This window comes from Molossus molossus, unplaced genomic scaffold, assembly GCF_014108415.1.
Source record: "Molossus molossus isolate mMolMol1 unplaced genomic scaffold, mMolMol1.p scaffold_m16_p_5, whole genome shotgun sequence".
Classification (NCBI taxonomy): Eukaryota; Metazoa; Chordata; class Mammalia; order Chiroptera; family Molossidae; genus Molossus; species Molossus molossus.
Genome location: NW_023425388.1, coordinates 92012439 through 92028726, shown reverse-complemented (window position 1 = coordinate 92028726; position 16288 = coordinate 92012439). Strand labels below are relative to the sequence as shown.

Sequence of the window (16288 nt, the reverse complement as noted above, 5' to 3'; positions counted from 1 at the left end):
TGTGGTCCACAGGCTTGTCCACCGTCAGGGGCCTGGAGCTGACACACACTTCCCCCCGCTGCTTCCCAGAGGCAGCGCTCTCCCCGGTCAGCGCCTGTTTCTAGAAGGTCCAGCGCACGTTCCTTGGGGCTCTTTCCGTTTGCTACGGGTTCTGACAATCTGGAGAGCAAGGGCTTTGAAAAGAAAGTTTGGTGGGGGGTGACAAGATAATTTTAATGAAAGTTTTTCCAAAAAAGAGGATGTGTGTGCAAATAAAATAAAAAGAACCAAGCCCTCTGAAAATGAGCAATATGAAACGCAAGGTCAGAGCAGTACCGAAAAGTTGTCTGTTCTTGCGGTTGTTTTTTTAATGCTGAGAAGATAAACATGCCAGTGGCTTGTGTTGACTTGTCTTTTTTTTCTTAGGGGTTTTCATGTGTCTTTTTATTGACTTTATTGGGGTGACATTGATTATAAAGTTATATGGGTTTCAGGTGTACGAGTCTATAATACCTCATCTGTATTGTACTGTGACCCCGAGTGGAGTCTACTTCTGCCAGCATTCATCACCCCTGCCCCTCTTCTACCTCCTCCCCGCTGCTGCCCCCTGGTGATCACTACCAAGTTTTAAAACAGTGGCTGCAGTTCCATAAGATGAGACTTCAAGTGGGGAAGTTAGAAAACCTTCCTGAGCTTGGCCTTTTCTGGTCCTCAGTGTCCCTGGTCCAAATGCTCTTTAAGACGCTGTAGATTTCTAGATTTATGTTCAAGAAGAAGTGGAAGAGGAGGAAGGGTGAGGAGGAGGAAATTAGAAGGAAGCAAAAATGACCCAAAATATAAAGAAAAATTGTCAAATAAGTCCGTTTGAATTTATTATTATATCAGTTATATTATTAATTTTGGCTATGTTGACAAATAAAAATAAATTATTTTAATTATAATTTTTACTTAAAACTTAAAGGAAAAAATTCTCAATAGTTTATATAATTTAGCTAAATGCCACACACTTACGTTTGTATTGACAGAGCACACAAAATTAAACGACATTTAAACTAAAATCCTGTCTTGTACAAATAATACAGGGTCTTTGAACTTTGCCTTGTTTCCTGTGTCAAGGAATTTTAGTCTATTACTACTTAGTAGAAAGTGGAAAATAAGCATATCATATGCCAGACTTTTAAGTATCCATGTGTGTTTGCAATGAGACAAAGTGTGGGTTATGTGGAATCATATTTCTCAGTTTTCCAACGTGAGAACACCTTAAAATGATTTCTTTTAGAATAGCTTTGATCTTTTACCTGATCCACATTTATGTTTACTCTTTTTCTCCTTGTCCACACTCTGTGTATGGTCTGTCCTGTTTAAAGTAACCGTGGAGCAGACGAAGAGTTCAAATATTGTTAGCAGAATGAGGGAAATATTTTTACAACTTGGCAATAAAAAGAGGTTTTAAAGTAAACATGTAAATCTGGGAGATCTTTTATCGAATTAATGTTCTCTGACAGTCAATGTAAAAATCTTAAACCACATGTCTCTGGTTTGAAATAAATTCTGGCTTTATTGTTTATTACAAAATTATCATCATCAATTAGTTATGTGTTCAGCAATAAAAGTGATTGTTTTCCTTATCTAAGCAAGTAATTTATTAGGCCAAAAATTGATCTATTATCATCGGGGGGTAAACTTCTAACACTCAAGTAATTTCTGTAAGGGTTGTGAGCGAAAATATTTTGATTTTTTTAAAAATTCCAACTCCTTGAGCATTGCCCATGTTACTTTTCTCTGTCAGCCTCACTTGCCTTATGTGTTAATTGAAAATGGAAATGTTTGTGAATACCTAACAGAGAAGTACAAAAGATAAAGTAATAAAGGAGCCTTAAATGGCTGTAGGAATGCAGTTTTCACTCTGCTGCCCATTTCTGCATTCTAGCTATTCATTTTTTAATGCAAATAATTTTTTTAAAATCTGACCCTGTTTTCTTTAAGCCAGTATATCCCAAATATTATGTCAACATGTAAGTAATATAAAATTATTGTTTTTTATTTTATTTTTATTGTTTACACTATTACGATGTCCCCAAACTCCTCTTTGCCCACTTTCCCCCTGCCCACAAGCCCCCTTTGCTCTGGCCATCACCACACTGTTGTCTGTGTCAATGGATTATGCATATATGTTCTTTGGCTAATACCTTCACCTCCTCTCATCCAGTCCCACCCTACTCTCTTCCCTCTGATAGCTGTCAGTTTGTTCCATGTATCCATGTCTCTGTTTCTATTTTGTTCATACGTTTATTTTGTTTATGAAATTCCACATATAAGTGAGATCATATGGTATTTGTTTTTCATCAACTGCCTTATTTCACTTAGTATAATAATGTCCAGGTTTATCCATGTTGTTACAGAAGGTAAGAGTTTCTATTTTATGGCTTTGTAGTTCTTCATTGTGTAAATGTAGCACAGCTTTTGTATCCACTCATCTACTGATGGGCATTTGGGCTGTTTCCTGATCTTGACTATTATAAATAGGGCTGCTGTGAAATAGGGGTGCATAGATTCTTTCTGATTGGTGTTTCAGGATTCTTAGGATATATTCCTAGAAGTGGGATCACTAAGTCAAAAGGCAGTTCCATTTTTAATTTCTTTTTTTTTTTTTTTTTTTTTGGTATGTGCCCCTAGCGGGAACTGAACCTGGGATTCTCTGGCCCGCAGGCTGATGCTCCAACTGCTGAGCCAAACTGGCCAGGGTGGCAGTTCCATCTTTAATTTTTTTGAGGAAACTTTATATTGTTTTCCACAATAAATACACCAGTCTGCATTCCCACCTACAGTACACTAGGGTTCCCTTTTCTCCATATTCTCACCAATACTTGTTTGACTTATTGATGGTAACCATTCTGGCAGGTATGAAGTGATAACTCATTGTGATTTTAATTTGTATTTTTCTGATGATAGTGAAGTTGAGCATTTTTCAAATGTCTATTGGCCATCTATATGTCCTCTTTGGAGAAGTGTCTATTTAGGTTCTTCGCCAATCTTTTAATTAGGCTGTTTGTCTTCCTAGTGTTGAGTTGTATGAGTCCTTTATATATTTTGGAAATTAACCCCTATTCAGATTATCATTGGCAAATATGTGCTCCCATACAGTATTTATTCATTCTTAAGTATGTTCACTGCCTATACCTTAATGGAAACCTTATATTTATAGAACAATAGACAGATTTTTTCCCCCATTAGTCTTATTTATAAAATCTAAGTTGGAAGAGAGCCCTCAATAAATATAATTCATGTAGATGAATGCTTTTCAAGTGGAAACTGAAGTGCTAAAAATATGCTAAATGTGTGAAAACAGCACAGTTGTAGCAAACTCTATTCTGATTATTCTTGATAGTTATATTCTATAAAATCACCATGAATACTGAATTGCTGTTCCTAGGAGAAATGCAAGTTATGTTTTTTCAGGTATCTGGTCACAAAATTTTCCATCAATTAATCAATACATAACATTTCTTATGATACCTTATTTCATATATATTATTGATTAATTAACATTAAACTCACAGCCAACAACACTATAATGCATACCTGAATGAAATTTTTCTAGCACATATATTTTCTCTGTAAAGCACATTATCACCTTCTTGTGCTTAGAAACAATAGACAAACACTTTTGCACTGTACTTTAGAGCCTTTTAAATAGCCAAGTCATAAACATAAAGCATAAAAATGTGAAAACTGTAGCACTAAATAGATTGCAAAAAGGATGTTTATTTACATTATGAGATCTGAAATAAGAAGGCAAAATTCTCCTTGTTTGACTTCCACAGAGAATGTGCACCTTGGGTGACATTGTTTTGCCATTCTGTGCATGCTGCAAGTGGCCAGAAAAAGAGCCATAGGTTTTGACTTTAGCATCACAAATAAATTTTAGTTAGTAGCTGAATTTACAATAAAAGAACCCATAAATAATGAGGATTGATGTTGTTTGCTATTTGCTATTTGTCCATACTCTCATTGTATTCAAGACTTACAGAACAGTTGTGTTTTCCCTTCATGACATGCTTTCAGTTTATTTATCTTTTAAAACTTCAAGAAAATGTATCATTCTATCTCTGTCATGTTACTACTCAAGTATATTGTTTTGTATTATTATGCTTATTATTTTATGAATATTGAAGAAATGCAAATGGTAAATAATTAAACTAAATGATTTCTAAACAATATGCAAGTGTATTTAGAGAGCAGAAATATTAGGGCAATTCATTTAGGTAGAATTATGACTCTGTTTAATGATTTGCATTAAATTTTAACATTTTCTCATAAGTTAAGTATAATATTCTAATAGAATGCCATACATTTCTGTGAATTGATAGAAAATAAACAAAAAAGTGTCTAAAAGAGACATCTCTTATGCACATTAAAATGGCTTATCTAGAGGAGAAAATAAATATCATTGATAGAGCCATAATTTTGATAAAGTGAATTGAATGCCTGCATTATACTTCTTTGTAATATAGTTTTCTGCATTTTTTAAGATTAAACAGTGACTTAGTATGGTAACCAGTGAGGAGATATAGGTATCAAAACCAAGAAAACTTAAGAACTGAAACCAATAATCATACATAATTTTCCCCAAGCCACTCTTCCCAAGATAAACACCAAATGAGAGGAAATGAGAGGATTGTCATTTCTCCTGTTTCTATCAGATATGCTTCCATTTCATCAGCTTGACATGTGTGTGAAGATGTGTGTGTGTGTGTGTGTGTGTGTATGTATTATTTTTTATGTGCCCCTAGTGGGAACTGAACCTGGGGCTCTCTGGTCCGCAGGCCGACGCTCCAACCGCTGAGCCAGACCGGACAGGGCCACATTTATATTTTTTGAAATTATCTTAACATCCTGTTCAGTATGTTACCAGAGGGATGAGTGGGCCAGATTCCTGCAACACGAGTGGACATGGAGTTCTTGAGGTACCTCTGAAATAAGCATTTTCGGAAGCCCCCACAGGAGAATGAATAGTCTTTATTAATGTGGAGTTATACTCCTAGGGGTGTAACGTCTCAGTTCCCTTAACCCAGTCCTGGAAAGGGGCAGCTGCGGGTTTAGTAAGGCTGGAAACGGCAGGGCCAGTGTCCAGAGCTTTCTCTCCATGTTGTAGCCGGGTCCGTTCAGCATCAGTCTAGATTCAGTTCATTAATCCATTGTGTGGAGTCCACATGGCCATCAGCCTTGCTGGCAAATGCAGGGAGTGTTCCCCCTGCAACAGGAGCGGGGAGAGAGAGAGAGAGAGAGAGAGAGAGAGAGAGAGAGAGAGAGAGAAGAGATTCCTTTAAGAGATTCAATATTTAGGTTTCCGGCACTTGCAGTGGCCATGTCTGTTCTGGCCACAGACTTGCTCCCAGGTGTGACAGGCAGGCAGGCACATCCTGGACCTTACCGGGCGAGCATCTAGACTGCCTTTGCCCAGTCTCTTCTTCCCCCATCAATTAGCGGGAAATAAACCCGGACAGTGTTAAACTGCCAGTCTCCCCTTCACTCCTTTTTTAGTTAAATACTAAGAAGGCTATTGAAACAGCATCAAGTAGGCATTTTACTAATGATGAAACCAAAACTTAGAGTGCTTATAACTTGTTTAAGATCAATAGCTTGTAACCAGTTTCATTAAAATTGAAGTTCTAGTTTGAATGCCTCCAAAATCCATCATTTTCCCACTACACAAGGTTTAATATATAAGCAACCAAAACTCTTACTATGGATATGTTGTGAAACAATTCTTGGGAAAGCAACATCAATTCTATATACTTCTTACTCTGGAGGTTCATATTCTTCAAAAATCACTGACAGCTTCTAAAATCAAGAAGACATAACAGAAAAAAAGAATAATCCATCAACATCAGAACTGTAGGTTTCTAAACCATGGCATCCTCATGATAGAGGAAACTGGATTTCCCTCTACAACTATATGTTCCTTCAGTTTTCATAGACTGTGGCTTGGAAAATGTGCATCTATATTCACGTTAATTAAGTGATAATGGAATTTGTGAGAGCACCAAGGCTTCTCCTATAAAAAGTGAGGTTTGGGATTCTTCTCTCTCTTGAATGCTAGGAGCTTCAAATGAATTATTTTAAGTAAGATTACCTTTCAAAACACAACTAACTCATTTATAAATGTGTACCTAACTCATTTATAACTGTGCTTACTCCAATAAAATTTCTTCTTCAACCTCAAATGTTTTTCAGTAATATATTAAAACCTTCAATCTTTCCCACAATTAATAGTTGACAGGATATAATAAATAGTCTGTGTAATTTTATGTAGAGCTCTTCACATATGGTCTAGGTATTGTGACTCTGCATCATGAAAAAATCTTGATTTCTTTTATTCATGAAATAAATATCTACTGAGGGCATTTAGAAAGAAGTGAACTTTTCTAGGAACTGATACTATAATAGCGAGTAAAGCAAAATCTCTTCTTCAGTTCAAAGAAACAGAAGGGTGAAAGGATTGAGCCAAGAAAAACTCATGGACACAAACAACAGTATGGGGATTGCCAGAGGGAAGCTGGTGGGGAAGGAAGTTGAGGGTAAAGGGGCTTAAGTAGCAAAAGAGGGAGACTTGACTTGGGGTGGTAAACACACAATACAATATACAGATATGTACTGTAGAATTGTATTCCTGAAACCTAGATATTTTATTAACCAATAAATGCAATTAAAAAACAACAATAACAAGAGGCAATACCATGCATATTCTATGTGACCAAGTTTTGGAAGGTTGAAGAGGAGGAATCTGAGCTGGAGCCCCAGGGTAAGCAGTGGTCAGTGAGCATAGAACTGGGGAGACAAAGCAGAGGAAGAAACTCTGAAAGAGGCTGCAAGATAACAGAGCACACTCAAGCATCGACAAAAGGCAGTGCCTACATTTTTAAAATAGATGCTCTAAAGGATATGCATCTCTATGTTCTCAAATTGTACAGGTCATTTCTACTTCAGAACATATTCTCACTGAAGTATCCATGTCACAGAATACCATCCATAAAAATATGTCATATCAGCCTTTTAAATCATAAGTGATGGTATGAAAATGTTGATAACACCTTCCCTTCCTTCCTTCCTTCTTTCCTTCCTTCCTTCCTTCCTTCCTTCCTTCCTTCCTTCCTTCCTTCCTTCCTTCCTTCCTTCCTTCCTTCCTTCTCAAATGGGATGTGTATAGAGCATTGCACTGTTCAGAGTGAGGATGTCTCTGCAGGGTGCTTAAATTATTGATGGAACCTGTCACTAGAAGATTCTTTAAACTGGATACATTTTGATTGAGTAGGAAAGAATGTTTAAATGGATGCCTAGCTGTGAAGAGAATGGTTTTGCAAATTTCTCCACACTGCTCCTAATTAAAGTTCGGATAATACAGTATTGTGAGATAACTTGTTCTCTTCTATTTTTAATATGGCAATTTAACATGTACATATAAATTAAAGGCACAGGAGTCAAAAGCAGCAAAGATTGATAATAGCCCTCCCCTTACCTCTTAGATGTTATTTGTGGAAGAAAATATGAAAAAGGTTTGATTGAAAGAGAAAATTTTACCAGGCTTTTTCTATTCAGGAGAAAGATTTATGATTCTAATCTGAATAGCCCTCTCAGGAAGTCTAGGTTCCCACAGAACACAGGAAATGATGTATTTTTCTATAGCACTAAAGGACACATTATGTATTAAAGAGGATATCTGAAAATCAGGCTGTTTTGACGGTATCCAGCTGCAGTGTTAACTTAAATAGATCACAGCAACTTTTATACTTTCCAAAGTGATATTATAGATCAATTTAACAATTTTCAACAAGTATATCCCTTTTAAGATGTCATCTTATAAAGCTCATGATTAATTACCTGGCTATCCATGTAAAATAGCATTACCTATCCCATCCTCCACCTCCTCACGACACAAGCACGTTGGAGCAATCAAAACCTCAGAGGCCCCTGCTATCTGCCTGCTGCTGTCTTGCTAATTTTCATATCTTGGAAATAGTTTAATACCAAGGTTTACATTTTCTCTGAAAACTATTTTTTTTTCACCAGATGAACGCAAAGAATGATGATGATGATGATATGATGATGGTGATGATGATAAACACATACTCTAATTCAGAATTTTAAAATGGAATGATTGCAGGCACATTTAATAAAGTAATAAGATTCAAAGTCCAAGCAGAATGTAACTCTATAAAAAACCCTTTATGTTTTTGAATATGTTTTTACCCAACACTACAATGGGTATTTCATGCATTGAAAATTCTTTATTATATGGTCATACTAAATGACTAGATTTGACATTTAAAATCTTTTAAAAATTAAATTGGCATGAAAATTGAAAGGACAACACAGAAGTAAATCTGCAGTACAAAACTCTAATTGAGAACTGCATGGAATTGCTAGAGTTGTTCTAGGCCACTGAAAACATGATGCTTCTAAATAAACTATTCTTACTTATGCATTTTAAGATATGTTACTGTAGGGATAGCACGCCCTGGAGAGCTTTTATTCCATAGGTTTATAGTTCGAACTCCAAACCACCCATTTTAATGGGAAAAATGATCCCAGTACATCCTCTTTGTTGTCATAATATGATACCCTAGTGTTTTCTTGCTCTCTTTCTTCAAAAATTTCCTGAACTATATTTTTAGTGACTCTTTATTTTCCCATTTATGAAAATTTCCTATGTATTAGCTAGTAGGTTTTAAAACACTTTTCTTTGTAAAAATCTTTTCCACAGTGATTCTTTATCAGACCCCCCACCCCTTGGAGGGCAAATGTAGTTTCAATGGGGTGTTTAACTCTCTTACTTCTCCCAGCACAGCTGGGAGACTGGCTTCGGCTGCCTTGCCAGGGAAGGTTCAGAGGTTTGTCCCAAACATATTTTACTTCTTGACAAAGATCTTTGCTTTTACAAGCTTCATGATGGGTTTATACTTTTTACAAGATGCCTTTCTAAAAACATGTATAATTCCCCAACAGTCTTTTAAAATAGAGTCAAAATACTTTTCTTTTGGAGGAGTTTTACCCCAATGGCTAGTATGTTATATATATATTTCCTGCTTTACTTTTCATTTTAAAAAGATTTATTCTTAATCCTAGGCATATTGGGACGTTTTTCAGCCAGGGTATCAAGTGTGCTGGGCCTCAGTGGCAGACTGGCAGGCTGCATCGTGCAGAAGGGTAGTTGCAAGCAGGTCTCTGCCCTGTAGGTGGTGAGGGCCCCAAGAAGCTGGACTCATCCAGGTGGGAAATCAACCTGTCAGGACGAGTCATGGAAACATGATTAGTTTACTAACTTCATTAAATGGAAACGTTTTCAGCACAGTGTTCCTTCGCTCTCCGTGTCTGGCGAACAATCCAGGGTTTCATGGGCTGAGCAGAAAGCCATGTGTCCACCCAGCAGGAGGGCATTCCAGAAGGCTTGTGGCTTCCTCTGCCTTGTGATCTTGTGGACTCCGTGTGCAAAGCCCTATTTTTGTGACTCCTTCTCCCCTCCCGTTCTCAACATCCCACAGCCGCAGATACACAAATTAAGAATGAAGTGAAAGCAAGGTTGCTCGACTCTTTCAGGTCATGATAAATCTTATTAGAGAGTTGTATATACAAATGACCAGCTTCTCAGGTAGAGAGTCTCTAACAACTAAGCCCATTGCCGCAAAGGTTTCCCTAATTTCCCAGAAGAAATGCTCTCAAATGGGTGCAAGTTAGCTTTTAAAGAGAAGATAGGTATCATTACCCCCCGTGCCTCACGCTGGGGGAGGGTGCGGCGGAGCTCCTGTTTAGGAGAGGAAGGACATCCTTAGCTGCGTTCTTCGTACGCGTCTGACTTCCTTGGTGGTAAACTGTGGGAAATTCGAACCAAATGTGTGCATGGCGGGGGCTTTTTCTAGGTTTTTAAATAACAGACTACGTATCATTTAAATTCTTGGAAGGGCCTTTTATTTTTTATTTAAAATTGTTTTTGCAAGTGAATAGCTATGTCAAACGTTCTACACTCTGTTTTCTTAGAGATTTTTATTAATGCAAGCATACATACACAAAACCTCATTCAGGTAGGAAGAAATATGTTCTCTTGTTCTAAGTAATGAGTTTTAAAGAAAGAGTCCTTTCTTATTAATGAAATTTACACAATCTGTTTACCATTCTAGAAAAAAGTTAGAGAAAAGTCAGTAACAAGCACTCTCTACACTTTAATATTTATAGTTATTGAATAAATTATATTCATATACCTCATGCTGTCCATGGCTAATTAATTTTTAGACTTTCTTTTTGTGTATATCTGCCTTTTGGTTACTGACTTAGACATTTGTTCAATAAATGTTCAAAATAAATGGAACTAAAATTTTAAAGACATTACTCAATTTGTTTAGTGAAGTGAGCTAGTGTGTAAGCTAATTTTTAATGTAAGACAAACTAATTGACTTTTTTTTAAACAACGAATTATTCCTTAATAAGGCCATCTGTTGCAGTACTGAATCCTGCATTACTTATCTGACACGATCCCAAAGTAAGGGTAGAGTGAATAAGTTATATATTTAACTACCAGTCTCTCTGCTGAATTGTTAGTTACAGTCTTCTTTGCTAAGTAGCCAATGATTATCAAAGAAAGATAAAAATAAATAATATATAAGCCCTTGGTACTTGTAAACTGCAGTGGGAAATGCCACTTTAGACTAAATATATGAAAAGAGAGATTTACATCAATAACAAAAATAATCTTTATTAAACTCACTAAACCATAATACTGACAGTGTTTTATTACTACCCTATGACAGGAACTGTGTTTTATTCATTCCACTTATAAAATCAGAACAAATATATAAAATTACTGACTGTAGTGTTTCAACATTCCTTGTTGTGTACACGTGAATGTATTTGTAGGTTTGTGTGTGTGTGTGTGTGTGTGTGTGTGTGTGTGAAATGGGAAGCCCAGAGTAAAATATTACTTCAAATCAGCTAGATACAGCACTGATGTAATGGCATTTATTTCCCCAAAATATGAATAGATTTATTTAGTAATGTTCATATTTCATAATGACTTTTAAATAATACGTCATAGAAACTATGCTATTTCAGATAGGAAACTTGATCAACTTTTAAACAGGACTTAAGAAATAAGTGGTTATAATTGTCTGTCCACAATTCTGTGATGCTGGAATAGAAATAACATCTCGATGTTAATAGTAATCAATAAAAAGGCTCCAGACAATTTCAAAAAAAAGGGCTGGCATTGGGAAGGGTCGTATTGTCCAAGTCTCCTCACTGTTGTACAGCTTATACAAATCCAAGCACTTGAGTAGTGACAAGTGATGTTTCCATCCTCCTGGGTCAGTACTGAGTAGTGTATTCTAAAAGGGATGATTGCTTTTCAGAGAGTAAAGCCTTGTATGAATGAAGCAATGTAGCAATATTATCATAAGACATAAGGTTTTGATACACAGAGATGTCCTTGTTGTATTTATGCATGGTCCACTTCTGTACATAGCCATAAAATATATAAAGGACATATTACTAAGTAATAAGTATGCAAAATCATATGTATTACACAAAACATAGTAACAGTTTTATCTTCAGTTTTACCATTTAACTATGAATAGATTGGATTTTGTATTATTTTCTCTGAAGTGGAAACAGCTGTATCTTGTCACATAATCATGGTTCTTGTGATTAGATTTATGTATTTTACTTAGAAGATTAGCTCATGATAATAATAAATGAATAATAGATAGTATTTACTAAATAACCACCATGGTATTCACATGCCTGTGAACATTCTTTCAAGCAGTCTTTCACTTGGCACACTATCATTGAACAACTACCATGACTAGACATAAGCTAGGATCACATAAAATGATAAGTAAATATAGACGCTATTTTGGCTTATCTGGCATTTTCAATCTTTGAGGAAAAAACCCACATTATTTAAATACTGATTTAATCAGAATTGTGTTGATTGCTCAAATAACCTATCCTCTCAGTAGTGGTATTCAAGCTGATATACCACAAAAATTTACTGAACTCTTACTATATGCCATATACTCTAATGTGAGCTGAGGAAATAGCAGTAGATATAGATATTTATCTTCCGATATAGAAGTTATCTACTTTACTTTTGTTGATTACTCATAAGACATAAACACTTTTTCTTGGCAGTAGATCTGTAAAATGTATAGGTCGTCTGCTGTGTACTTTTCATTTAAAAGTTTCTTTTCCTGCTTCTTATATCTTTCCCAAACCATCCCCTTCCTAAACAATGAGAAGGTGATGCTCCATTTATCCATCTCATGGGAACTGATAAATCATTATATGATAGATCACATTTTCATCTGATGCGTGCAATGCTCTCTCCCATGTTTTTATTTACTATGTCAGTATTTTTGAAAGATCCATTATCAATCATAAGAGCCAATACTGGGATTTAAACATAACAAGTGAATAAATCTGGAAAAATGAAGGGAGCTATTACAACACTGACCATCGGCAGGTGATAGGATGTCTTTTCTCTATACAGAGAAAACAGTCCTCTACACCTAAACTGAAATGTGTTATGACTTTTTAAATGCAGTGATACAAATCACTGTGAGCCACACTGATTCTTTTGGTCATGTTAACTGATACAAGAATAATAAGTGCCATTGAAAGGTTTGGACTTTAGTTCTTGAATTTAAGTTATATTAATCTTTGTATAAATACCAGTTTAACAGTTGACTGTGTCTGTACTTTACTTGGTATTGGAGAAATCAGGCAAGGGAATTATTGTAGATCCAATCAATGCACACACCTGCATGTAGTGCAGGTGTGAGGAACTTATTTTCCAATGAAGTAACAGGGCATGAAAAAGTTTTAACTAGTCATGAGGAATAATAGAAAATATTTATTGTTGATGCAGTAAAATCAACAGCAAAGCAAAAACAACAAAAAAGACTGAAGTAGTAACTAGCATCAGGTTTTCTGAAAGTTCAAGCCGTTGTTGAATCTTTATGACATTCTATGTGGATAGCTTTCTTTTCTTTTTTTTTTTTTAATCCTCACCCGAGGACATTTTTCCATTTTTTTTTGTTCAGATAGAGTGAGAGAGGGGAAGACAGAGAGAGAAAGAAACATTGAAGTGAAAGGGACACATTGAATGGCTGCCACCCGCACGGCCCAACCAAGGCCGGGGACAAATTGCAACCGAGGTACATGCTCTTAGCAGGAACCGAACCAGGGTCTCTCCAGTCCGCAGTCCAACACTCTAACCGTTGAACCAAACCGGCCAGGGTTATGTGGATAGGTTTCTAAAGCAGAGGAGAAACATACTATGGCATTGTTACTGACATTTATCCAGTGGGGCTGTTGAGGGGTTGGAACAGGCCTGAATGTGGGAAAGTAACAATGGTCCATATATGCCTCCACAGATCATGGATCTTCTCCAGTGAACTACCAGTATAGTTCTGGGAAAAGAAAAGCCCAGTTATATTCTCTCTTTGTAGGAAACGTCTGCATTAATCTTCAGGTTAAGGAATAAATAACCAACACTAAAATTATCAAGACCTTTTTTTAAATTGATTTCTTTAGAGAGAGAAGAAAGGAGAGAGAGAGATGGAAACATCGATGAGAGAGAAGATGGACTGGCCGCCTCCTGCATGGGCTTCACTGGGAATTGGGCCCACAGCCTGGGCATGTGTCCTGACCGGGAATCCAACTGGCGACCTCTTCGTGCATGGGTCGACGCCCTACCACTGAGCCACACGGGCAGGCATGGGCTCTTTTTAATCTAAATATGCATTTCCTAAAATACTAAAGCTAAGAAAGGGTGTATCTGAAATATAATTTGGAATTTGTTCAAATTATTCTGAAATATAAGTAGAAATTAGGATCCAACATAGGGTATGCTGGGATTGTTAGAAGAATATATCATTTTTACTCTTGACTCCGCCAGTGACTGACTTGAAGGTTGCTGACTGGCCCTGGCTGGTTTGACTAAGTGGTTAGCATGTTAGCCCAAAGTGTCCTGGGTTTGATTACCAGTCAAGGACACTGTGTTGCAGGTTCAATCCCCAGCCAGTCCAGCGCATGCAGGAGGCAATCAATGAATGTGTCTCTCTCTTTTTCCCCCTCCCTCCCATCCGCACTATCTAAAAATTAATGGAAAAATATCATCAGGTGAGGATTAACAGAGACAAAAGGATTGCTGAGTGGGTCATTTAGCCTCAGGGCAGCAATTCCTTGCTCTGGCCTGCCTAACTGGGATTTGACTGATAAATACATTTACATAGATATTGAAATAATGCAGAAAAAAAGCACAATATCTGAGCAACAAAATAGCTCAAACATTGTACATATTTTTCTCTATTTCTGACTCTTTTTAATACAAATCTCATTGTACAGCACAGGGAAACACAAAATGAAAGAAAATTTATAGTCTATACACATATGACACTTAAGTCCTCCTACAAACTTGAAAATTCTGTCTTCCCCTTATATTAAATATGCACTAGAATTGAAAAAAGATAATAATGATAATGAGCCAAATAGAGTAGATATGGTTTTCTTGATTTTATATTTAAAGATAAAATTGAAGCTCCTCAATTACAGGGTTTAAATTAAAAAACAAAATCCTAGGACTGTCTATGGACCATAATTCCACATCAGACATAACCGTGAGCTGTTAGTCATGTGCATTAATGGTGGGTTGACAAATACGGGACATTTGTTCTAGACACAAATGTCTACGTTTATACCACCATATTATAAAATGCTAAAATCATACATAATACTAGAATTTTATTAGCACCTGTTATTAACATTTAATTAATTACTTTTAATTTTATTAATTTAATATTTACATTAAAATGTTTACAGATGTTATTTATTACTGTTATTTTATTAATACATTAATGAAATTAATATATGGTGTAGAATTTTACACATACACACAATTAATAGAAATTGTATATCAAGGTGATTTTAAAATATGAAATAAGTCAATTTTGTATCCAAAGTGCATACTTGTTATCATAGGGATATATTGTGGATCATATACTATTTTCATTTTGTTTAATCCATACTCATTTTCTTTAATAAACTACATATTTGGGAAGTTCTATAAATGCAACATTTTGGAAAGTTTTTTAAAAGTCCAGGGAATGTGAAAGTAACTATTAATCAATGTGAAGCCTTTGGAAATGTATAATGAGACCAGTGATAAACTCAACCTAAACTATTCAGGAATATTTAGATTATATTGAAGAAAAGAAAAAAAACAAGTGAAATCAGTGAAAGTTTTATCTAGCATCAAGCTTTTCCCAAATATGAAACCTTAGTGACCATTTTATAGACAAGTTTCATGTTACCTATTTAAAAATCTTAGTAATGGTACCCCTGATTATTTTCTTAAAAAACAAACAAACAAACAAACAAAAAAAAAAACTTTCTGTTCTTTGTCAGTCAAATGATCTTTTAAAATAAAACTAGGTCGTATCACTTCCCTGGGCCCATCGCTTTGATTGCCCCCTTCAACACTGCATCCTTTACATTGAAGTAAAATTCAACTTCTTACCACAGCCTGGAAGGCCAGAAGTGAACTGCTCACTCCCTCTTCAGAACGTATTCCCTACCTCTGTTCAACTCACTCCCTTTATTCCAACCACCATTCTTCCCGTTTCTATTATCATAGATGTCAGAACAGTCACTTAAAACTGTAGATCATTTCCTGTCTCTCCACTCTCTGTTCAAAGGTTGACAGTTGTTAGGTCATTTTCTCTACTGAGAATATGCACCTCCAGATTTTCAAATACTTGTCCATCTCGCCATATTTAGAGCTCAGAACAAACATAATTCCTCAGAAAAAACTTTCTAGACTGCATTCATTTATTCTTTGCTTCTTAAATTAGCTCAATAAATATTGAAAGAACATGTGCCAAGCTTTTATATATATATATATATATATATATATACACACACATACACACACACACACACACACACATACACACACACAGATATATATATTTAATACATTTTTTATTGATTGATTTTAGAGAGAGAGAGGAAGGGAGAAAGAGAAACATAAAATTTTTGTTCCACTTATTTATGCATTCATTGGTTGATTCTTGTATGTGACCTGAATTTTTTATATATATTTTTTATATTTTTGATATCATTTTTTGCATCCACTGGAGCAAGAAAATGATCCACTAGTACCATATTCACAGCACCTGAGTCATAGAAATTAATTTTTTTAATGTTGCCTTGGTTTTAAACAAGAAAAACATCTATTGCTGCAGAAGAATTAAGTACA

At 35.7% G+C, this 16288-nt stretch overlaps 1 protein-coding gene and 1 long non-coding RNA gene across 4 annotated transcripts in view; one reads left to right on the top strand and one right to left on the bottom strand.

Annotated features, from left to right (window-relative positions):
• Positions 1-16288, top strand: part of EPHA3 (EPH receptor A3) — a 347739-nt gene that overhangs the window by 150689 nt on the left and 180762 nt on the right. The gene's annotated exons all lie outside the window — the stretch shown is intronic.
• Positions 4847-15635, bottom strand: LOC118617074. Its single transcript, XR_004956790.1, has 3 exons — positions 15548-15635; positions 5727-5823; positions 4847-5233 (listed from the first exon to the last, which is right to left on the bottom strand). It is a non-coding gene; the product is annotated as an uncharacterized LOC118617074 (long non-coding RNA).